At 41.5% G+C, this 20,604-nt stretch overlaps 1 pseudogene; it reads right to left on the reverse strand.

Annotated features, from left to right (window-relative positions):
* Positions 1–5,473: 5,473 nt before the first annotated feature.
* LOC143838816 (splicing factor YJU2-like) overlaps positions 5,474–20,604 on the reverse strand; it is a 39,135-nt pseudogene continuing 24,004 nt past the window's right edge.

Genomic DNA, 20,604 nt, shown 5'->3' on the forward strand with positions numbered 1-20,604 from the left:
CTTCGTGGCCCGGCACCGGGCCGCGGCCCGCAGGTTGGGGACCACTGATCTAGTCCAACCCCTTGCACTATGCAGGACACTCACAACCCTATTACTCATCCACTGTAACCTGCTACCCCCTTAAGCCTTCACAGAATCAGTCTCTCCATCAGATGGCTATCCAGCCTCTGTTTAAAAATTTCCAAAGATGGAGACCCCACCACCTCCCGAGGAAGCCTTATTAAATTTGCAGATGATACTAAACTGGAAGGGGTAGCAAACACAACTGAAGACAGCAACAGAATACAGGATGATCTTGATAGGCTCAAGAATTGGGCTAAACTGAATAAAATGAATTTCAATAGGGACAAATGTAAAGTTCTGCATTTAGGCAGGAAAAACCAAATACACCAATATAAGATGGGGGAGACTTGTCTTGGCAGTAGCATGTTCAAAAAGGATTTAGGAGTCTTAGTAGACCATACATTGAACATGAGTCAGCAGTGTGACTCAGTGGCTAAAAAGGCAAATGGGATTTTGGGCTGTATCAAATGGAGTATTGTGTCCAGATCACGGGACGTGATGGTACCACTTTACTCTGTTCTGGTTCGGCCTCACTTGGAGTACTGTGTTCAGTTTTGGACACCCCAATTGAAGAGGGATGTTGACAAACTGGAACGTGTCCAGAGGAGGGCAACAAAGATGGTCAGGAGTTTGGAGATCAAGACATATGAAGAAAGGCTGGGGGAGCTTGTTCTGTTTAGCCTAGAGAGAAGACGACTGAGAGGGGATCTGATAACCATCTTCAAGTATTTAAAAGGGTGCCATATGGAGGATGGAGCAGAATTATTATCTCTTGCCCCAGCGGGACAGACCAGAACAAATGGGATGAAATTAATTCAACAGAAATTCCATCTAAACATCCGGAAGAAGTTCCTGACAGTAAGAGTGGTTTCTCAGTGGAACAGGTTTCCTCGGGAGGTGGTGGATTCTCCATCATTGGAAATTTTAAACAGAGGCTAGATAACCATCTGACAGAGAGGCTGATTCTGTGATGGCAGACAGGTTACAGTAGATGAGTGATAGGGATGTGAGTTTCCTTCAGAGTGCAGGGGGTTGGACTACATGACCCATGAGGTCCCTTCCAACTCTATTATTCTATGATTCTAAGAATCAAAATAATATAGAACTCTTCCCCCAATGTCTCATGCAGTTGAAAACCAATATAGGACACAGTCAATGACTGGTGATGGAAGAAGAACCAGGCGTGAATCACTGAGACCGTTTATGTACTGGGAACTTCACTGCCCCAGCTCGAGTGCAGGAGAACAAATCGGGGTTGGATAAGGTGTAAGGTATCCCCCGTGCAAGCACCGAGTCATGTCTGACCCTTGGGGTGACGCCCTCTAGCGTTTTCATGGCAGACTCAATACGGGGTGGTTTGCCAGTGCCTTCCCCAGTAGTTACCCTTTACCGCCCAGCAAGCTGGGTACTCATTTTACCGACCTCGGAAGGATGGAAGGCTGAGTCAACCTTGAGCCAGCTGCTCAAATATTTGGCATATTTGAAATTTTTCTCATAGAAATGAAAACATTTAACATAAACCTTTACCTTTACCTGTAATTAAACACATTATAATATTTAATTGTTACCAAAATATATTTTTAAAAATCTGACTCTCAACAAGGCCAAATTTATGTAAAGAAGGCATCTGGAAGAGGGGAGGGGGGAATGCCAGGAAAAGGGAAAAATAAAATACTGTTGGGAGAGGGATACCAGGGAAAACTAGGTGCCCCTATAAGTCTTGGAGGTTGTCACTTGGAGGAGGGCAGGATGCAAGGTTGTCACTTGGAGGAGGGCAGGATGCTGTTTCTGTTGGCTGCAGAGGAGAGGACACGCAGTAATGGGTTTAAACTTCAAGTACAACGATATAGGCTAGATATCATGAAAAAAATTTTCACAGTCAGAGTAGTTCAGCAGTGGAATAGGCTGCCTAAGGAGGTGGTGAGCTCCCCCTCACTGGCAGTCTTCAAGCAAAGGTTGGATGCACACTTTTCGTGGATGCTTTAGGATGCTTAGGGCTAATCCTGCGTTGAGCAGGGGGTTGGACTAGATGGCCTGTATGGCCCCTTCCAACTGTATGATTCTATGATTCTTCATGAGTTCCCCATTATAAAACTGGGCCTAGCCCATGACCAGTACCACAAAACAAAGCCATAATTTTCCTTGGTTGAAAGTACCAAGAGATCATAGGAAGGAAAGGTGAAGACAAGAGGACATATAAGACAGGCTGGCAAATGGGTAGAAAGGAGAGAAGAAAGTAGAAAAGGGAAGAGAATATTAGGGGATTTCAGGGAAGGCAAAGGAGACAGTGAGAAAATATTTCATAGGCTCCCCCCCCCACACACACACACACTGTTCTCCCGGCTGGCAATTGTGCGGATCCCCAGTCTCTCTAGCTAAGAGAGACTAGGAAGGTCTAGTTCGACCCCTTCTCCAAGCACTGAATAGAGATTTGGAGGAATAAAATACTAGAGAGACTCCAAGAAGGATGAATCAGTTCAGCTGTACTTGAATACCCAGATCCAAATTCCTATATTGATAACAGGATTCAGGTGATATGAATCAGTTTGGTCCAAATTGAAATAGTACTGAATTTTTTGTCTTGGTGCACATCCCTAGCTGCAGTTCCCTCCCAAATCTTCTTTCCATTGTTTTTCTTCCTTCACATGGTCAATTAGTCTTTCTTAAAAATGAAGCTCCATGTCATGCATGTGGTTTCTCAGAAGTAAATCCCATTGAGTTCAGGAAAACTCTTCCAAGTAACAGCACATAAGATAATGGCCTTAGAGTGTAGGAAGAGAGAGGAAGAATAAAATCAATGGGTGGTGTTTCCCTCTCCTCTCGCCACCAGCATTATTGAGATACTTGATGATCTGCTTGGGGTATCAGATAGGCTAGGCATGCCATTGACAGGAAATTTTTACAGCTACAAATAAAGCTAGAGCACAAGACAGGGAAAATAATTATCACACTTAGTGGCTTAAGGGTCTAAGGGAAATAAAGTGAAAAATATTACACTAAGCTAAACTTAACAATACAAAAGATTATCTCCACAATTTCACCTGGATGTTCATAGAACAAATGCACATTCGGATCCCCCCCCCCCCAATTCCATGTAAAGGAATCTGACTTCCAGCCTTTGATCTAAGATTCTTCCAACTTTTAAAACATTCCTGCCTTACTTGGTGGGAAACCTCTTACCCAATCCAGATTTATGGTGGTTTTGATCTCAGAATCAACACAAGGTTCTTTCAATATCCAGATAATGTTTTACAACAGCTGTCCATTTTGCCCTTCCTGGCCTTTCTCTGTGGAAATGCATCTCTTTCCTCTTTGAGGTTGTGGCATATTTTATTGCTGGTGCACTTTAGAGCACTTTACATCTATGGGGCATGGCACAAGTATAATACCTGTCTTTTGTATTCTTTCTTCCAGCAAGGCTTGGGACAGTTGTAATTTGCCCCATAAAGTGATGTCTTTCATTGATTCTGGTTGGCTTCTGAAAGCATGAGTACTTTTCCCAAAGGATATCAGTCATAACATTGGACTATTTATAAATATATTTGGGTAAAGAAAAATGCATTGCTTTGACAAGTAGAGAACAATTGCTTCAGAGGCCTACATTTTTTGCTCTTATAAATTGAAAGTGACCTTTATATAAGTGTTTTCCATTTAGAGTAATGACAAGATTATTCAATTAATACTTTTACAAGCTACAAAAATGTTGGGCCTCACTGTGGGATTTAAGGGTTTAGATCCAATACACATTCATTTAATATGCATGCAAAGGAATCCTGAGGGTACAGAGGCAAATTAAAACCATAGTATATAATGAGCCTCCCTAACTGGGGGGGAAACACATAGTTACAGCTCAGCCCCTTCCCCTTTTCAAGAATCTAATATTTGATTTAGGGTAACGATGCCTCTTCTGAAATTAATCTTGTATCGTTAATTATTCAAATCTCCAGCATTATTGAAACCTTCCTAATTATTCCCATTGCTCAGTGGTATTAGCAAAATTTATGCTTAAATTTAAAATCACTTTAATGGGAGCTGTATTATTCTCATGTTCATTTGCCTATTTGAGATTTCACCTCTGAGAGGAAAGAAGGTTGACTGCCGCCAATATTGCCTTTATTAAAATTATCCTCTTTGCATCTTTACTAGTAATATTATAAGGAAAAATGAGGACCACTTATTAGATTCTTTTACACTTCTTTTTTGTCAAATCCCTCCTCTCATTATCTCATTTACTCCTTAAAAATTCTTATAATGCTAACATTCTTTTATGATCAGTTAGGTTTATCAACTGAAAAGATTTTATGTACCCTTCTCTGTGGAAGTGCCCTTGAGAAGCTATGATTACTTACGGCAGATAAATAAAATTATGTGTCACAGTGCAGTTTCCTTCACCTAACATATCACATGATAATCTTACATTATACAATGTTGAGATGCATTGGCGAATATATTTTATTGAATCAATGGTATATATAATCTTGAGATGATCACAAAATATTCAAGACTGAATCAAATATACTGAACGTCAAGAAAAATTATTAAGGTTCTGTTTCTGTATTATACTGAGATAGAATGTTATACAGCAAGCTCATCCTGATCGTATGTGGGTGAAACTTTACATAAAATGATGTTGCAACTCAATTAGCTTTCTAATCTGTCTTTGGGAGAAATAATCTATACCTGAAAACAAAAATTTGAAGGAGAACCCTTTTGATCCTTGTTGATTTGCAAATGGCATTTGAAATTGTTGATCCCCAGGTGTAGCTGGACAGCATGTACAGTTGGAGGTTGCAATATTTTGAAACAATCCTCTTATCTCACAGGATGAACTTGAGAAAGCCACATCAAAACACTGTTGCTTTGTCAATTCAGAGTAATCCTATGGAATGTAGCAACAAGCAGTTTGAGCCTGCCCCACTTGGATTTAATGATGGAAAGAAGACACATGGTCCCATTTGTATGTGTTTTTTTTAATGGCCAATAGCAGCACTGGGAGAGTTAGATTTGGGTAGGAGGGCTAATCCCTTTCTTCCCCCTATATTTAGGGCTCCAATTCTAAATAGGACTCATATGATAAAATTACCTTTTTAATAGCGATGGGAGGAGCCACTCACAGCTCTTTCTGTTTGGACCAAAGAAACTGATGCAGTTAATGCATGATCTTATTTTGCCTCAGTGGTGATACTTTATGTAACACTTTGTTCCCTTTCCTACCTCAAAGAAAGATGAAGATAATGGCCCATTTTCCCATTAAGGTATTACAAATATAAAATTAACTCAACCAAATCCCATCATCCAAACATTAATCAAGTAAAACCTAGCAAAATTTTCTAATTTATGGATATTCCAGTTGTCAAATCCAGCTTTAAGTGAATGCAAATGTAGATGAGAAGGGGGGTGGTGTATTTTTTTAAGTTGTATTAAAGAATCCAGGAAAGTAATCATAACTTTTGATCAACTGAATATGTTTTCCTGTGATGGTTATAAGATCTCCTCTATATTCTGAGTGCTTAATAATGAAGCCTAAAGTCAAGAAACCAGATTATACTTGCAAATAAGTGACTCTTGATTGGCTATTCTGTATTCCATGAAAGCTATTATCATTTACCTAGCGGGAGGTAAATTAGTTTTTTACTAGTGCTTTTAGTGTGCATATGTACTAGGACTGTCTCCTCTCATGTTATTTTTAATATTAGCTGCAGATATACTGACAGATTACATGTGTACAAGCCAATATTATATTAAAGTGATGGGAGAAAAAAAAAAGGCCAATGAAAACGGAGATTACACTGATTTCTTCTCTTCATGAATAACCATTCAGTTACTTGAAAATGCAGCCTGAACTTTTAGATTGCTCTGCTTGGCTGTGCCATGACCTCTTCAATGATGTATTCTGAGAGTTGACATTAGTATTATTTGATATGCAATAGCACCACAGTGGGCTTTTCTGCAATGAGTTTTTGCTCTAATTGGGCTTAACTGTATTTGTTTTCTTTCTCTCCTACACAAAGTAGGAATTATTAGTAGTTGCTCTGCTGGTTTTTTGTTTGTTTCATGAGTTTTTCTTGTTTTGCAGAACATGGAGAATTGATAGGATATAATCTTTGGTATGGACTGATGTTCAAGTAATGGGTATGTGATAGTGCAGTAACTAGACAATGAGGGCATAATCCCAATTGTCATTTTAGTGGTATAAAGGAAAATCAGGGGAATGTGCAAAGAAGGGATAGTTAACATAAATTAAAAAATAGGATTAAGACACAGAGGAGAAATCAAATGTCTGTGCCTATTATGTATGCACATCTTACTGCAGATTTTCAAAGAAGGAAGCCTTTGCTTTTGACTTCAGGTCTGGGCCTGCCTCATACACTATTTGTTTTTATCTGATGTATATATTCTGCAGCTACAATTTTTAATGTACTTTTCTCAGTTAGAGTGGAACATCACTTATGACATGTTGGGAGTAGTCCCAGCCTCTTTCCCCCATGGCAGCCAAGCAGAGCAGCTTCCAACCCACCCTGCTATATATTGGTTGAGTTGAGATGTTTCAAATAAAGTCATGTTGGCCTGGGGTGGCAGTCTTTTCTTGTATGTATTTGTCACAGCTGGTGGTGGAGCTTTTGGCATGGGATGGAGCCTGTTTTGGGGGGAGTTAAGTTGGGAGAATGGAACTCCCCATGGCTGGGGGGCTCCATAAGAGTTGGCTGGCTGCAAGCAGGGCCAACCAAGCAGGGAAAGGCAAATGGGCTCGCAGGGCTGGGTGTCCTGGCGTGGGGCCAGAGGAGGTCTGTGCCTCTCTTTGACATGCCAGATGTGTACACCTCGCTTGGACAGGACCCAGCAGCAAGGGGACCCATATTCCCAGGGGTGGAACTCAGTGGCTCCCAGGGTGCCACTGTGGTCAGGGTTCTTGTGGTCAGCTGATCACATATGCAGGCTCCCTTTCCCAAGCGAGGCCAACACTCTGATATGCCAATAAAGCTATGCCCTTGTTTTAAGCCAACCAAAATATGTGTGCATCGTGCTTGGTCCAGCATCCCCTCCTGCAAGTCAACAAGATGTAGAATCTGTTTTCAGAAGTATCTCACATCTGCTATACCATATACCACCCTCAAAGTCTAACGTGTTGGGCCTACTTAAGCAAAGTATGAATAAACTTCCAGTTCTAGCACAGATCCACACAAAATGTGAAAATTTGAATTAAGAATAAGAGAAAATAAAGGCATTTGTTCTTTGGTGTGTGCATGGATAAGAATATACAGTTTAACATCATATGTGCATGCTAATATAACACCAACCTTGTTACTATAAAAATATTTCAATTTTATCCTCTTTTTATTTAACGGTAACAACTTTTCCTTATCAAACAGTGTTTTGGTGAAGTCTCAGGATTTAGCACAGTTTTGCTTAAGCTTTGGAAGTAGAGAAGATATTCAAGCAACCTGGCCTTTACAGATTTAACGAGATGAATCAGTACTCACAGCATCACCATTACCAACTGTGATCAGGAAACTGATGCAGGTGTTAGCAAATACTCAGCAAGAATGCTCATGAAATTCACAAAAGACATTGAAAATCACTTGTGACCATCCAGCTGTTTATCTTCTTGTAATCTTTTATGTTTGGTACAAAAATTAGCACATCCACATGCTTTTGTTCAGGGAACTTATTTTTCTCCTTCAAAAACTTGGGCATGACAAAAAGGGAGGATGCAGCTGAGGGAAAATTACCATTGTGCTGACAGGAAAATTAAGAAAAGGAAGTCAACTAGCAACATGCATGGGATGCTAAACACCATTTTATCATAATCATATGTCAAAATTTTGTTTTTTCCCTCTCAGCCTTATTTATTTATATCCCAGCCTTCTTCCAATGAACTCAGTATGTTGTAAATGCTTCCTCCTCCTTCCTTTTCTAAAATTTATAACCTGTGGGTTAGGTTTATCCATTGAGTTTCCATGTGAGTATAAATTTGAAACAGGGTTTGCATAAACTTTATTAACCACTACACCATCTTGTCTTGAGAAAATCCAGAAGCACCTTGATATAGCTAGCAGTGCTGTGAAAGGAGGCTGTGTGACTTTAAAAAATTATAACAGTTTAAGATTACCTTTCTTCACAGGGGAATATGAAACTTATTGTCTGGTCAACTGGGGGACAATCTACATGTGAGTGTTATTTGCTAAATCAGGGGAATGCTGTAGATATAGTTTATCTCAGCTTCAGTAAAACATTTGATAAGGTAGCACATGATATCCTTGTTGACAAGTTGGTTAAATGTGATATGGATCCTATTACTCTTAGGTGGGTTGATAACTGGTTGACAGATTGTACCCAAAGGGTGCTTATTAATGGTTTATCATCCTCTTGGAGAGGAGTGACAAGTAGAATCCCTCAGGGATCTCTCCTGGGCCCTCTGTTGTTCAACATATTCATAAATGATTTGGATGAAGGAATAGAGGGTGTAATTAAATTTGCAGATGATACTAAATTGGAAGGGGTAGCAAACACAGCAGAAGACAGAATCAGGATACAGGATGAATAAAATGAATTTCAGTAGTGAAAATGTAAAGTTCTGCATTTAGGTAGGATTAAATTCATAATTATAGGATGGGGGAGACCAAACTTGGCAGTAATATGTGCAAACAAAATCTAGGGGTCTTAGTAGACTGTACAGCGAACATGAGATAGCAATGTGAATTGGTGGCTAAAATGGCAAATGGGATTTTGGGTTGTATCAAAAGAAGTATAGCGTCCAGTTCTCGCAAGGTGATGGTACCACTGTATTCTGTTTTGGTTAGGCCTCAGAATATTGTGTTCATTTTGGGCACCGCAATTGAAGATAGATGTAGATAAACTAGTGTGTCCAGAGTGTGTCCAGAGGAGGGCAACAAAAATGATGAGAGGGTTGGAGACCAAGACATATTGATTGATTGATTGATTGATTGATTGATTGATTTCTATACCGCCACTCTTGATTGACTCATGACAGTTTACAATAAAATGATTAAAACACAATTAAACCCCTAAAAACACCCTTTAATGCAATTAACAATTAATAAAATGGCAGTTGATAGGAGTTCCAAAAATCTCCACCACCACCACCACCTCCCATTCAACACATGAGTCAAAAGCTCTTTCCCTGGGAGCTGTGATCCGACACACTGGGGAAAGTTTGGGAAAGCTTGATCTGTTTCGCCTGGAGAAAAGACGACTAAGAGGTGATATGATAGCCATCATCAAGTACTTGAAGGGCTGTCATGTACAGGATGGTGCAGAGTTGTTATGTTGCCCAAAAGGTAGGACTAGAACCAATAGGATGAAATTAATTCAAACTAATTTCCATCTAAGGACCTAGAAGACGTTCCTGACAGAGCAGTTCCTCAGTGGAACAGGCTTCCTCAGAAGGTGGTGGGGGTTCTCATTCCTTGAAAGTTTTTCAGCAGAGGTTAGATAGCCACCTCACAGAAATGCTGGTTCTGTGAATTTAGACAGATGTGGCTGGACAGAAAGTATTGTGTCCATGCTTAGTTCCTTTCTTGCATGCCCAAGGAAATGTTGATCTCAACTTTGGGGTCGGGAGGCAAATTTCCACCAGGCCAGACTGGCCATGGATTCTGTTTTTTTGGGGCAGGACATCATCTGGGCTTGGAATTGGGGTGACTGTGGGTGGGTAGGTAGTTGTCAATTTCCTGGCATTCTGCAGGGGGTTGGACTAGATGACCTTTGGGTCTCTTCCAACTCAATTATATATATATATATATATATATATATATATATATATATATATATATGTGTGTGTGTGTGTGTGTGTGTGTGTGTGTGTGTGTGTATATATATATATATGTGTGTGTGTGTGTGTGTGTATATATTTTATAGACAAACACACTTTGTCTCAGTTTCTGCCATCTGTTAGCTATGCTTTCCTCCCCTCAAGGTTTGTGCTTCATGCTATAGAGGGAAGCTTTATGCTTACAGGGAAACATTTGGGGTCTCTTCAACAGTCCATACAGCTGAGAATGATTTGAATGTGTAGTGTAGCTGAGAATGATTTGAATTGTACATGATATTGAGCTTTTTAAAAAGTTATGTATGCTTTAAGTGTAAATTTTCTAAAGTTTACTTATGACAACAATATGATGCAATTATAGGAATCTATTTGTTTATTTTTCAACCTCTATACCACCACTCCCAATTGACTCTATACTGCCACTCCCAAATGTTGACTGTTTTCACTTTTTTGACTGTATATCTCTGAAAACATTCAGCTGTGGAGTAAAAATTAACTAGTAGACTATGCAAATAAAGAAGAAGTGAAAATTAACTAATACATGTCTTGAATTGATAGTATGTGACCTGTGTTGCTGGCCCTCATAGTGTGATGTTAAAAATAATACTTGCTGATCAGGTACTGGTGCTGTTATAGTGGGGCAGAGTCTGACAACCTAGAAAGGACTTAATAAAACCTCTTTTTAAAAGGCCTAGAGAAGCAGATCATTTGCTTTTCTGCATAATTTTTAGAATTGGCAGCTTTTCCAAATTTGTTTGAAGAGTGACCTCTTTTGCCCAGTCTAATGGGCCATTTTCTTCTCAGCCTGGAAATTATAACTGGTATTAAGTCTGTTTTCTGCCTTGAAACATGGTCTATGGGTATGGTTCAGAGAAATAAATGTAACATAAATGTGCTTAAAGTTTACATTTGAAATGGAATTTGCCCCTTGTCTTTAATATATGTCTATTATATACCTAAACCAGAATCCTAAATTATGCCCGGAAGGCCATGAAAGACCATACAGACTCTGGAGCACCATTAGAATGTGCTTATTGCACTCATATAGATTCACTCCTGCCAATCACATGCTGGAAAACTGTAGCCTCTGAATAGGTATCTGTGGCAGTCCCCCACATAATTTTAACAAATTATAGGAGGCTTGAGACAGTCTCCTACTAGCAAACAGGAATGGTGCACCTTGGCTCCTTCATCTCTGCAAGGTTATGTTGTATAACCCTGTTTTGCTAGTCATGTGAACTGCATACATTCTGCTAGCCTTGTAAAACTGACAATGGTTTGTCTTGCTCCCAAGTCCTAAGTAATGGTTTTGTTCTACCACTATTTACTAAAACAATTATTTAACTTTACAGAATCTTACTAGGTCAGCCATGTCACAATATTATTGGGATGCCCTGTTGCTTAGGGAAGTTTCAAACATAACAATGAAGCCATCTCAGTATTTGTGGAAGAAGAAGAAACTGAGGAGTGTGCATGTGACATAAAAGGGAGATCCTTGAACATTCTCCTTCCGACCATTTTTCTACAATCTATAACAAGCACCACAAGTTCTGACGGATTTTTCAAGCACCTGATAAACATAATTCCAAATGAAAACCCATCCCCTCTCATTTGTAAGGGGCTTTTTGCACGGCTTCAAAATAGCACAATGGTTGCTAATTGAAAACGCTACTAATTTGCCTTAACGCACGACGTCGTAGACAATCTGCAACACTCCTGAAACCGACCAGCAAAAAGCGCTTTGTTGTAGCGCTTTCAGGGGAATCCCAAAAAGTGGATTCACCCTCCGGAAAGCGATACACTCCTGCAACCAATCTGCAACAATAGCGATAAAGACCTGTGCGTTAACATTGTTGTGGTTTCTTCAAAGTCCCTCCTCCTGAGCCTGTCCTCCAAACTTCCGGCGAAGCGATCGCCATTTTTTTTCCCCGAGCGAGTGGAGATCAAAGCACCGGCGAGCCTCCGTTTAGCCAGTGAGGCTTCCCAGGCTGCAGTCCCTCCTCAGAGCTGTTTACAGTCACTAAGCACAAGAAGCCCGCAGAAGCCCGTTTGCTGATGTATTTTCCCTTTATTTTTCACACTGTTTCGGCTGAAAATCGCACCCGTGAGGGGGGATTTTTTTTTCCCACTGGGAGGCAGCGTGGCCACGATCAAATGACAGCTCAAACAGAGGCTTCCCGGCTTCAGTCCCTCCCCTTCAGTCACTAAGCACACACATTTCACACATTCCATTCAGCCGAAAATCGGGCCTGTGAGAGGGGGGGGGGGATTTTTTTTTTTCACTCTGAGGCAGCGTGTTAACGATCAAACGATCAAACGACAGCTCAAACACCCCAGGCAGCTGGATGGGTCTCTCCGTTGCAACGAATCTACCCAGATTCGTTACAATGGGTCTGTTTTTTTTTTTTTAAACCTTCCTTAAAGGGAAAGGGGCTGTTTGGGAGCATGCTAACGGCTGCCCATTGGCTGCTTGACGGCCAGGGGCGGGACGAGCTTGGCAATAGCGCTTCCTTTCTAGCGATTTCTGCCGAGACCGGAAGCCTGTGGGAAACGCTAAAAAACGCAACTGATTCCACTACAAAGGCAGGTATGCATAACGACGAATTCCACTATTTTAAATGGCGATTTTTCATTCAGTGACCAATTTGCAACAAAGATCCCCGTGCAAAAAGGCCCCAAGTCTTCCCTTGTCTAAAAAGGATTGCAAGGGATGGGGGAAGCCATTCGTCCCATTATCTTTGATAAAAAATGATAGGAAAAATTGTTTTGGTAGGGAAAGTTTGGCTTAAGAGACTCTCTGCTCTCTGCTCTCACTTTCCTGAAAGGCTAGGTACTGGTGGTAGAAAGATGTGACCAGTTAGGATTTGAACTCTGACTTTCTAATAGGATGAAGCTTCTTGTTGATCAAGGTCATATTATGGACTGCCTATGCTTGCCAGCTCTGAGCTGAGAAATTCCTGGAACTGTAGAGGCAGAACCTGGGGAGGGAAAAGTTTCAGAAGAGACCACAACTCAACAGGGATCTGATGCCATACAGTTGAATCCAAAGCTGCCATCTACTCTGATCCCTGTAGTCTGGAGATTAATTGTAATTTCATGAGAACTACAAACTCTGCTGGAGGCTAGCAGCTCTAGACATATAGTGGCTGCGACTGAGCGTGGCTGCCGTTGATGCAGTGGGGGCGCCCTGGGATGACGTGGCTCCCCGCCACGTCATTGGGCTGCGCCGTGGCTCAGTGGGAGGGGTCGAGGGCTCCCAGCCTTAAATAGGCTGGGCGCAGGCGCCTTTACTCTCTTAGCGCGGCTGTAGCCCAGACAGCAATCCTCCCACCCACCCCTTTCTGTTGTTATTGGGTTACCAGTTAATTTGTCACAGTCTCAGGTATGCTCGGTAGAGAGCCTGTTGGCAGGGAGGCCCGTCTGCATACAGGACTCCCTGAGGTGGGGGTCTCAATAAGGAGACCAGCTGCTAACCGGGCATGGCCTACCTGGCTGGGAGGCCAGGGGCCCAGGGCCAAGTGACTGGGGACAACAATGGAGGCAGACACCCATTGGGTCTCTTGCACTCGCTTCCCAGGCGATTCCATGGCGGAAGGCATCCCATCCTCGTGGCTGGGAGTGAGGCGTGGAGCTGGAGCACCGCGGTTCATATTGGGCAGTTGGACGGCTGATGGCGGTCAGGCTCCCTATACCTGCATCGGGCCAACCCTCCATTGGGGGTTGAATATTAATAAACGGCTGCGGCCAAGTTATTTGCCAAATTGGAGTCGTGTTGTCACTGGATTAGTCACCACCTGCTAGTCAACTCACTTGCAACTTTGAATTTGAAAGCATTATTAAGTGTCACTGCTTGCTTTTTTTGCACAATTTCTAGCTACATCTTGCTTCCCATACATGGGGCAGGAGCAGGAAGTACAGGCCTGTGATAGTAGAATGTATTGTACCACCTGGGACTACAGGGGAGTTTATTCATATTGAACATGCTACTCCATCAAATTCTCTGAAATTAAAAATACTGACAATAAGGGAAGAAGCATTCTGCATCTGGAGACCAGCCTCTAGGGTTGCCAGACCCTTGGTCAGTGCAGGTGTTTCTCACTTTCAAATATTGCCCTCCAATTACACTTCCCCAGGAAAGGATGCTGGAAATTACCCAAAATCCAGAATGTCACCCCCCACACAACTGCCTACATTATATTCCTCCCCGCTCCTGGAAAGTGCACTCCCATCTTCCATTGACAGCTTCAAGGGATCCAGGACCTGCTCTGAGTTGTGCATTGTAGCTGGAATACATGACAGAGTTTTCTATGCTTTGCAAGTCAGAGAATTGGTCTGTGGTACATTCTCGTGTATCCCAGCAAGAAAGGATGTTCCTAAGCAGATCATAAAGCAGCCCCCTTTAAGCTGCTTTGATCTGACGAAGGGTGCTTGCACTTGATAGCTCACGCCTTGAATGAATCTTTGTTGGTCTTAAAGGTGCTCCTGGACTCTGATTTTATTGTGCTACTTCAGACCAACATGGCTACTCATTTGAATCTACCCTTTAGGGAGGTGCATAGAAGGTTTCTGTTATCACCAGCCAACCCTCCCTGAGCTGACAAAAAGAGGTTTCTCTGAGCTGACAAAAAAAACTTTGAATTAGAAAGTGATGGAATTGGCAAGAAGGTGTGAGGGATGGTTGGGGTTTTTAGGAGTGGAATTGTTTTTTATTGTACGTTTTAGTACTATGATACAATGTAAGCCACTGCAAGCAGGCAGGTCAGGAGCAGTGGCCTAGAAATGGAACTAATAAATAAATAAATAAATAAACTTCCCAGGGTTATTCTTCCAAAGTTTACTTAGTGAACTCTTGGAAAGACCCTGAGATAGTTTTGTTTCCCCCCTTTCCCTCTTTTTTGCAGTTTCTTTGTGAAGGCAGGAAAAAATTGAGCTAATTATGAGGCAAGCCAGAGGGAGCTTACCCTTCACTACCTTAAACTGCAGTTCTACTTTTTTGTTGTAATTGAGTCAGCAGATAGGAAATGAGTTAGCTAAGAAAATGTTACTTCTGCATTTGTGATGATGCTGATAATACTAGCACAAACAAAAACAATATAAAGAAATTGTGTTAATTTCAAGCATCATTAGAAACATAATTTCATCATGGTCCCATGGAAAAAAAATTCCTTTGAGCACTGCAACAGGATTGAGCCCAAGAACAAAGACTCATTGTGTTTCTTGACAAGCTAGGCTTGCCAGGCACCGGATAGTAACCCATGGGAATACATGTGGAAGGGCATGGGTGTGCAGTCCAACATAACTTCTGGGAAAACCTGGAAATAATGTCATTCCTCTGTAGAAACTGCTAGTAATTATGAAAAATTACTCTTAGGTATGTACATAAAATGCAGGCTTGTCATCATTGCTGTGTCATCTTGTACACCCCCTTATCATTCATATATTGTTACATTATGAAGGTGTATAGTTGACAGTTAAATGGCTCTCCCAAGGAATTTGGGGAATTGTAGTCTGACAAGAGTGCTGAGAGTGGTCTGTTTTTTAAAAGAACACCATTTTGTACCTGATAGAATTAGTTTCTCTAGAATAATTATGACTAAACCAATGTCTATAAATATGTCTTTACAGGGAATTCAGTCTACTTAGCTAAAATGTCAAGACACTGTAGGTTAGCAGGGTTTCACAGAAACCACTCAAATGAGTTCAGTCCACAAAAACAGTAAAATACCAAACCTTATAAATAAACATGTAATGTAAGTGGCTAATTTAGCATTTAATTTCCTTTACCCTTGCTGCGAGTAATACTAGAAGGCAAGGTCTGAACCAAGTAAATTTTTGTGCTTCCAAGATTAGAAGAGTTCAGTATTGACCTGAATGCAACTACTTTCATTAGCACACATGCAATACAAATTAAAAAGGTGGTGTTTATTTCAAGAAAACTTCATCGAAGTTGAGTCAGACATACTCCAAATAAACACCTTGGAGCAGTACATCTGCTTGGTTTTCTCTGTCTATCATGTGGTGCATTAACTTGAGCAGTGTGAATGTTGTAAAATATCTACCTCTCAATTCCTTGAAGACCTCCTTGACATTTAGACACTCTCCTGATCCATTAATTTGTGACATTTTTATCAACTTAAACACCAGCATGGCAGAATTTATAACAAATGCAACTTAAAAGGCACAAGGATGTCAGTAACATCAATTACTAAAAAATTACAACAACTGCTATTATCTCAGAGGTAATTAAATGAGCTGTAATTATTAGCCTAGATTCATTAGATTCATGTTCTCATGACCTCTTCATATTGGATTATTGTAATTCTTGGCTGGCAGGCTGGAAAGGCTCTGTGTTACCTGCTCTGAAATTCAACGACAGAACAGAGTTTGAAGAAAATGATGTATCCTACTTTGCTATTTGATGATGGATGGATTTTGGTTTCCTATTATGTCCTGATCATCAAATTGCTTTGATTTTTCTGTACAGGTTTACCCCCGGAGAAAAATACTTTCAGCTGGGTTGGAAAAAGCAGCAAAGCAAATGAGTTCATAAAAAAGTAACATAGACTGCGAAAAAAACAACAACAAAACACAGGACCCTGGACAATCAAAAATTTTGGGGAAATACACAACAATCACATAGATACTGGAATATATTCTGTATTGCATTGTAAAGGGAATTTAAGGGACATAGACTGAATAGGATTGCATTGTCAGATATTCATTGGAAGGGATATGGAACTTACAGAAGTAACTGTCTTAGATACGGCACTGGTCAGACCACACCTGGAGTACTGTGTGCAGTTCTGGAGGCCTCACTTCAAGAAGGACGTCGATAAAATTGAAAGGGTACAGAGGAGAGCGACGAAGATGATCTGGGGCCAAGGGACCAAGCCCTATGAAGATAGGTTGAGGGACTTGGGAATGTTCAGCCTGGAGAAAAGGAGGTTGAGAGGGGACATGATAGCCCTCTTTAAGTATTTGAAAGGTTGTCACTTGGAGGAGGGCAGGATGCTGTTTCTGCTGGCTGCAGAGGAGATGACACGCAGTAATGGGTTTAAACTTCAAGTACAACAATATAGGCTAGATATCAGGAAAAAGTTTTTCACAGTCAGAGTAGTTCAGCAGTGGAATAGGCTGCCTAAGGAGGTGGTGAGCTCCCCCTCACTATAAGTCTTCAAGCAAAGGTTGGATACACACTTTTCTTGGATGCTTTAGGATGCTTAGGGCTAATCCTGCGTTGAGCAGGGGGTTGGACTAGATGGCCTGTATGGCCCCTTCCAACTCTATGATTCTATGATTCTATGAGATATTTATTTTATTTTACAAAATTTATATCCTGCCTCTCTGTTCTTTCTACCAAGGTGGCTAACAAATCACATCTTAAAAACCATTAAATACAATCATTCAAATTAAAACCAAAGAAAGCAAACATAAAAAACCTGGATAGCAATATAAAGCACAACAGAATCTCTAGGAACAATGCTTCTTTTTCTTGTAGAAAGCTGAAGACAGGCATACCTATTATGGGGAAACAAAAAATCCTTGACTCACTTTCCACTAATTCATACAGCTAATCTGAATATCTCCCCTTAGTTCAGACTTCAGAAGCATATGGAAGATGATAACATGACATACAAAGACAGGCATAGATCTACTGAAAATGTGTGGCTCTTTGCAGTCTGTTTGGTAAACCCATATTCCAGGCCTCAGATGCAACTGGGTAGCTATGACTGGGTGGGAAGTCTGGGCTGGAGGTGGCAGGGCAGCGGGCCAAATCCCCAATTGCGCACAATGTCATCCTAGCCCCCCTCCTGGCCCAACTCAGTCCCTCGATAGCCTGTGGTAAGGGAATGTGAAGTCTTCTGCATTCCCTTTGGTGCCACGGTTGCCATTGAAGGCTAGGCTGGGCCAGCCTTGTGCATAATGCAGGGACACCAAACATCCCAGTCAGCTCTATGGAGGCACAGAGCCGAACGGGATGTCCCCCCCCCCCCCCACAATGGTGGAATAATAGAATGTGCTGTCATTGTGGTACAAATGCGAATAAAAAATATGATGGCCCCATCCCCTTCTGTCCTTCAGAGGCAAATTTTTCACTCTCAAGAAGATATATCCCCATTCCTTGACCTGAATGGGAGTCTCTACTTTCCTTGTTAACTTTCTGCAGTTCTCTGTGTTAAGGCTTAAATCAGACTTTCTCTAGTCAGGGCAGAAATCGGACTGCCAGTACTGATTGACCCTCTCCTCAGCAACCTGCTCTCAAGTCTTTCTCTGTTCTGCTAAAGCTAACCAATCGACTTGCTTGGCTATCAATCAAGATTCTCTCTATGTGTGAAGAGTTAACCCTTCAAACTTCTTTATCTGATTACATAACACATCTAATCTTCTTAAAAGTGCAGTCTGTAACAAGTTTCAACTTTAGGTGCAAGAATATAATTTGCAAGGTAGAGACTGAGGTTTTTCATCTATCTGAGCACTATCTGAGAGAGCCAGCTTGGTGTAGTGGTTAAGAATGCCTACTTCTAATCTGGCAAGCCGGGCTTGATTCCCCAGTCCTCCTCCACATGCAGCCATCTGCGTGACCTTGGGCTCACCACAGCCCTGATAAATCTGTTCTGACTGAGCAGTAAGATCAGGGCTCTCTCAGCCTCACCTACCTCACAGGTGGCTATTGGAGCATCTTGCTCTATTTTGTTGAGTCCAAATTGTGAGCTGATAGAACTGAGCTTTACTGCTCTTTGTGTACCTATTGGCTGGGAAAATATTACTAATCATGATAAGTAAATCTTCTCACTTGCCAACCAGGGGTCTCCAACCTCACTATGGGCATAGGGGATTCCACACCAGTCATTTGATCATAGATCACTTGGTCTTCTCTCTAAAATGGCAATGGGAACATGATCAAAACATCGCAAGCCCATCCTGATGTCAGTCAGTTCCTCTATCAACAGGTTTGTTGCTATTAAAAATGGACTGAAGAAATGGGGGCAAAAGGTGCCAATTGATGAATGGCACACAAGGCCAGTTCTGAAAATAATTTTTATTTTTGTGTCAGCATTGTCTGAGAAATGGGGGGGGGATATGCCACACATGGATGGCCAGAAAGTTTTCTCTTTGCCTCTTCATCTGCAACTGGATCCATCTATCATGAAGGGATGGAGGCAAAGTTGGGGCTATGAGTTCAGCCCCTCTGCCTCTGATCTTGTGATAGTTAACCACTTACTATCCCCAGTTAAGCTCCCAGAAGGATTAGCAATGAAGAGCCCAACATTCTTGACCACAAAGTCAATGAAATATTGCCAGCCTCTATGCTCTGACTCCCCGCACATGAACCCAGCAGCCCATTTTGAGCCCTAGTACCACAGAAGGTAATGCAGATCAGCTTTCTCTTTGTCACAACCAGTCCTGAGAGTGTGGCCTTGCTGGCAGCTTGCTTATGCTCTTCTCCCAGCATCCCACCTTCAGATTCTCAGCCTGGGCCTCTGAAACTTCCTGCAAGATGTCTGTAGGTTTTGCTTTCAGTAATTTCTTGCTAAGGGCCTGATCAGGTTCTTTGTTGGAATCATAGTTTTTCATTAGCTGCCTGGCATGGAGTGGCTTTCACTTCTCTCTTGTCCTCCTTTACTGCTAGCTGTTTCTGTTCTTCCTCATAATTCTTTTCACTACCCGAAGAAGTCACAGCTTACAATACTTACATGGCAGGGGAGACACCTTGATTTCTTCCATATAATTCTTGTACTGCTGCAGCAGGGATTTAAAGTCCACATGTACCTGGCACTCGTCCAGCTCCTGTAGGTTCTCTAAAACTTTCATCTCCAGCTTGGAGTCTTTGGTTCTGTTCTCCAAAACCTTCATTGTGTTATTGAGTTCTTCATCTTCTCTCACCTTCTTCAGCAGATTCTCCACTTGAAAGTTCTCAATGGCCTCATGGCCTAGCCAGTGTTCTTAGGCTTCGTCCTGTAAGTGATATCTTCAAGGCTGGAGTGACATTTTTTTTGTAAAACTGAAAGATACAGAGCCCCAGGTAGGATTCATTTTGGGCCATCTCCTTCTGGACATTAAACTTCTTGCCCTTGAAGAGATACTCTCCACACATTTTGTACTGAATGTTAAAGGGAAAAATGAACTGCACCACATATTGCCAGTCCTTTGGAAGTTGCAGCTTGAATAATATTTATTTAACACTTTCCTCTCCAGTATCTTGTCACTTCATGGCATTCAGACTCTGTCATCTTCAAACTCTCAGCACTTCTAGTGGCTGCTGCAATCCATTCTTAAATAGGTTCTTAATGGAGAACCAATGGCTCATTAATCTTGTACATACTGACCTGAAAACCCATGGAAGGTCACCTGCTAACAGAAATTTACAACATAGATAAATAGGTTCATTATCATGCTACACAAATAAAGAATGTTCACTACTTTTCTCCAATATTTCTGACCTACAAGAGTCCAGTTGAGCACATAAGGTACTCATCTGAACTTTCATCATCAGTTGAAACAAAAACAATTGTGAGTTGTACATTCTGTCCTGGGTCACTGTGGCTCATTCCCAGTTCTCTCACATCCATAACAGGTTGTCTATTGTGGGGAGACAAAGGGAAAAGGTGTTTGTAAACCGCTTTGAGACTCCTTTGGGTAGTAAACAACAGGACACAAAAATCCAGTTCTTCTAAGGAGCAACCATGAAAGAAGCATGTGGTTGCCTTATAATCTCCCCCTAAGGAGAGTCTCCAGTCTGATTTTCCCTT

The sequence above is a fragment of the Paroedura picta genome, chromosome 5 (genome assembly GCF_049243985.1).
Source record: "Paroedura picta isolate Pp20150507F chromosome 5, Ppicta_v3.0, whole genome shotgun sequence".
Classification (NCBI taxonomy): Eukaryota; Metazoa; Chordata; class Lepidosauria; order Squamata; family Gekkonidae; genus Paroedura; species Paroedura picta.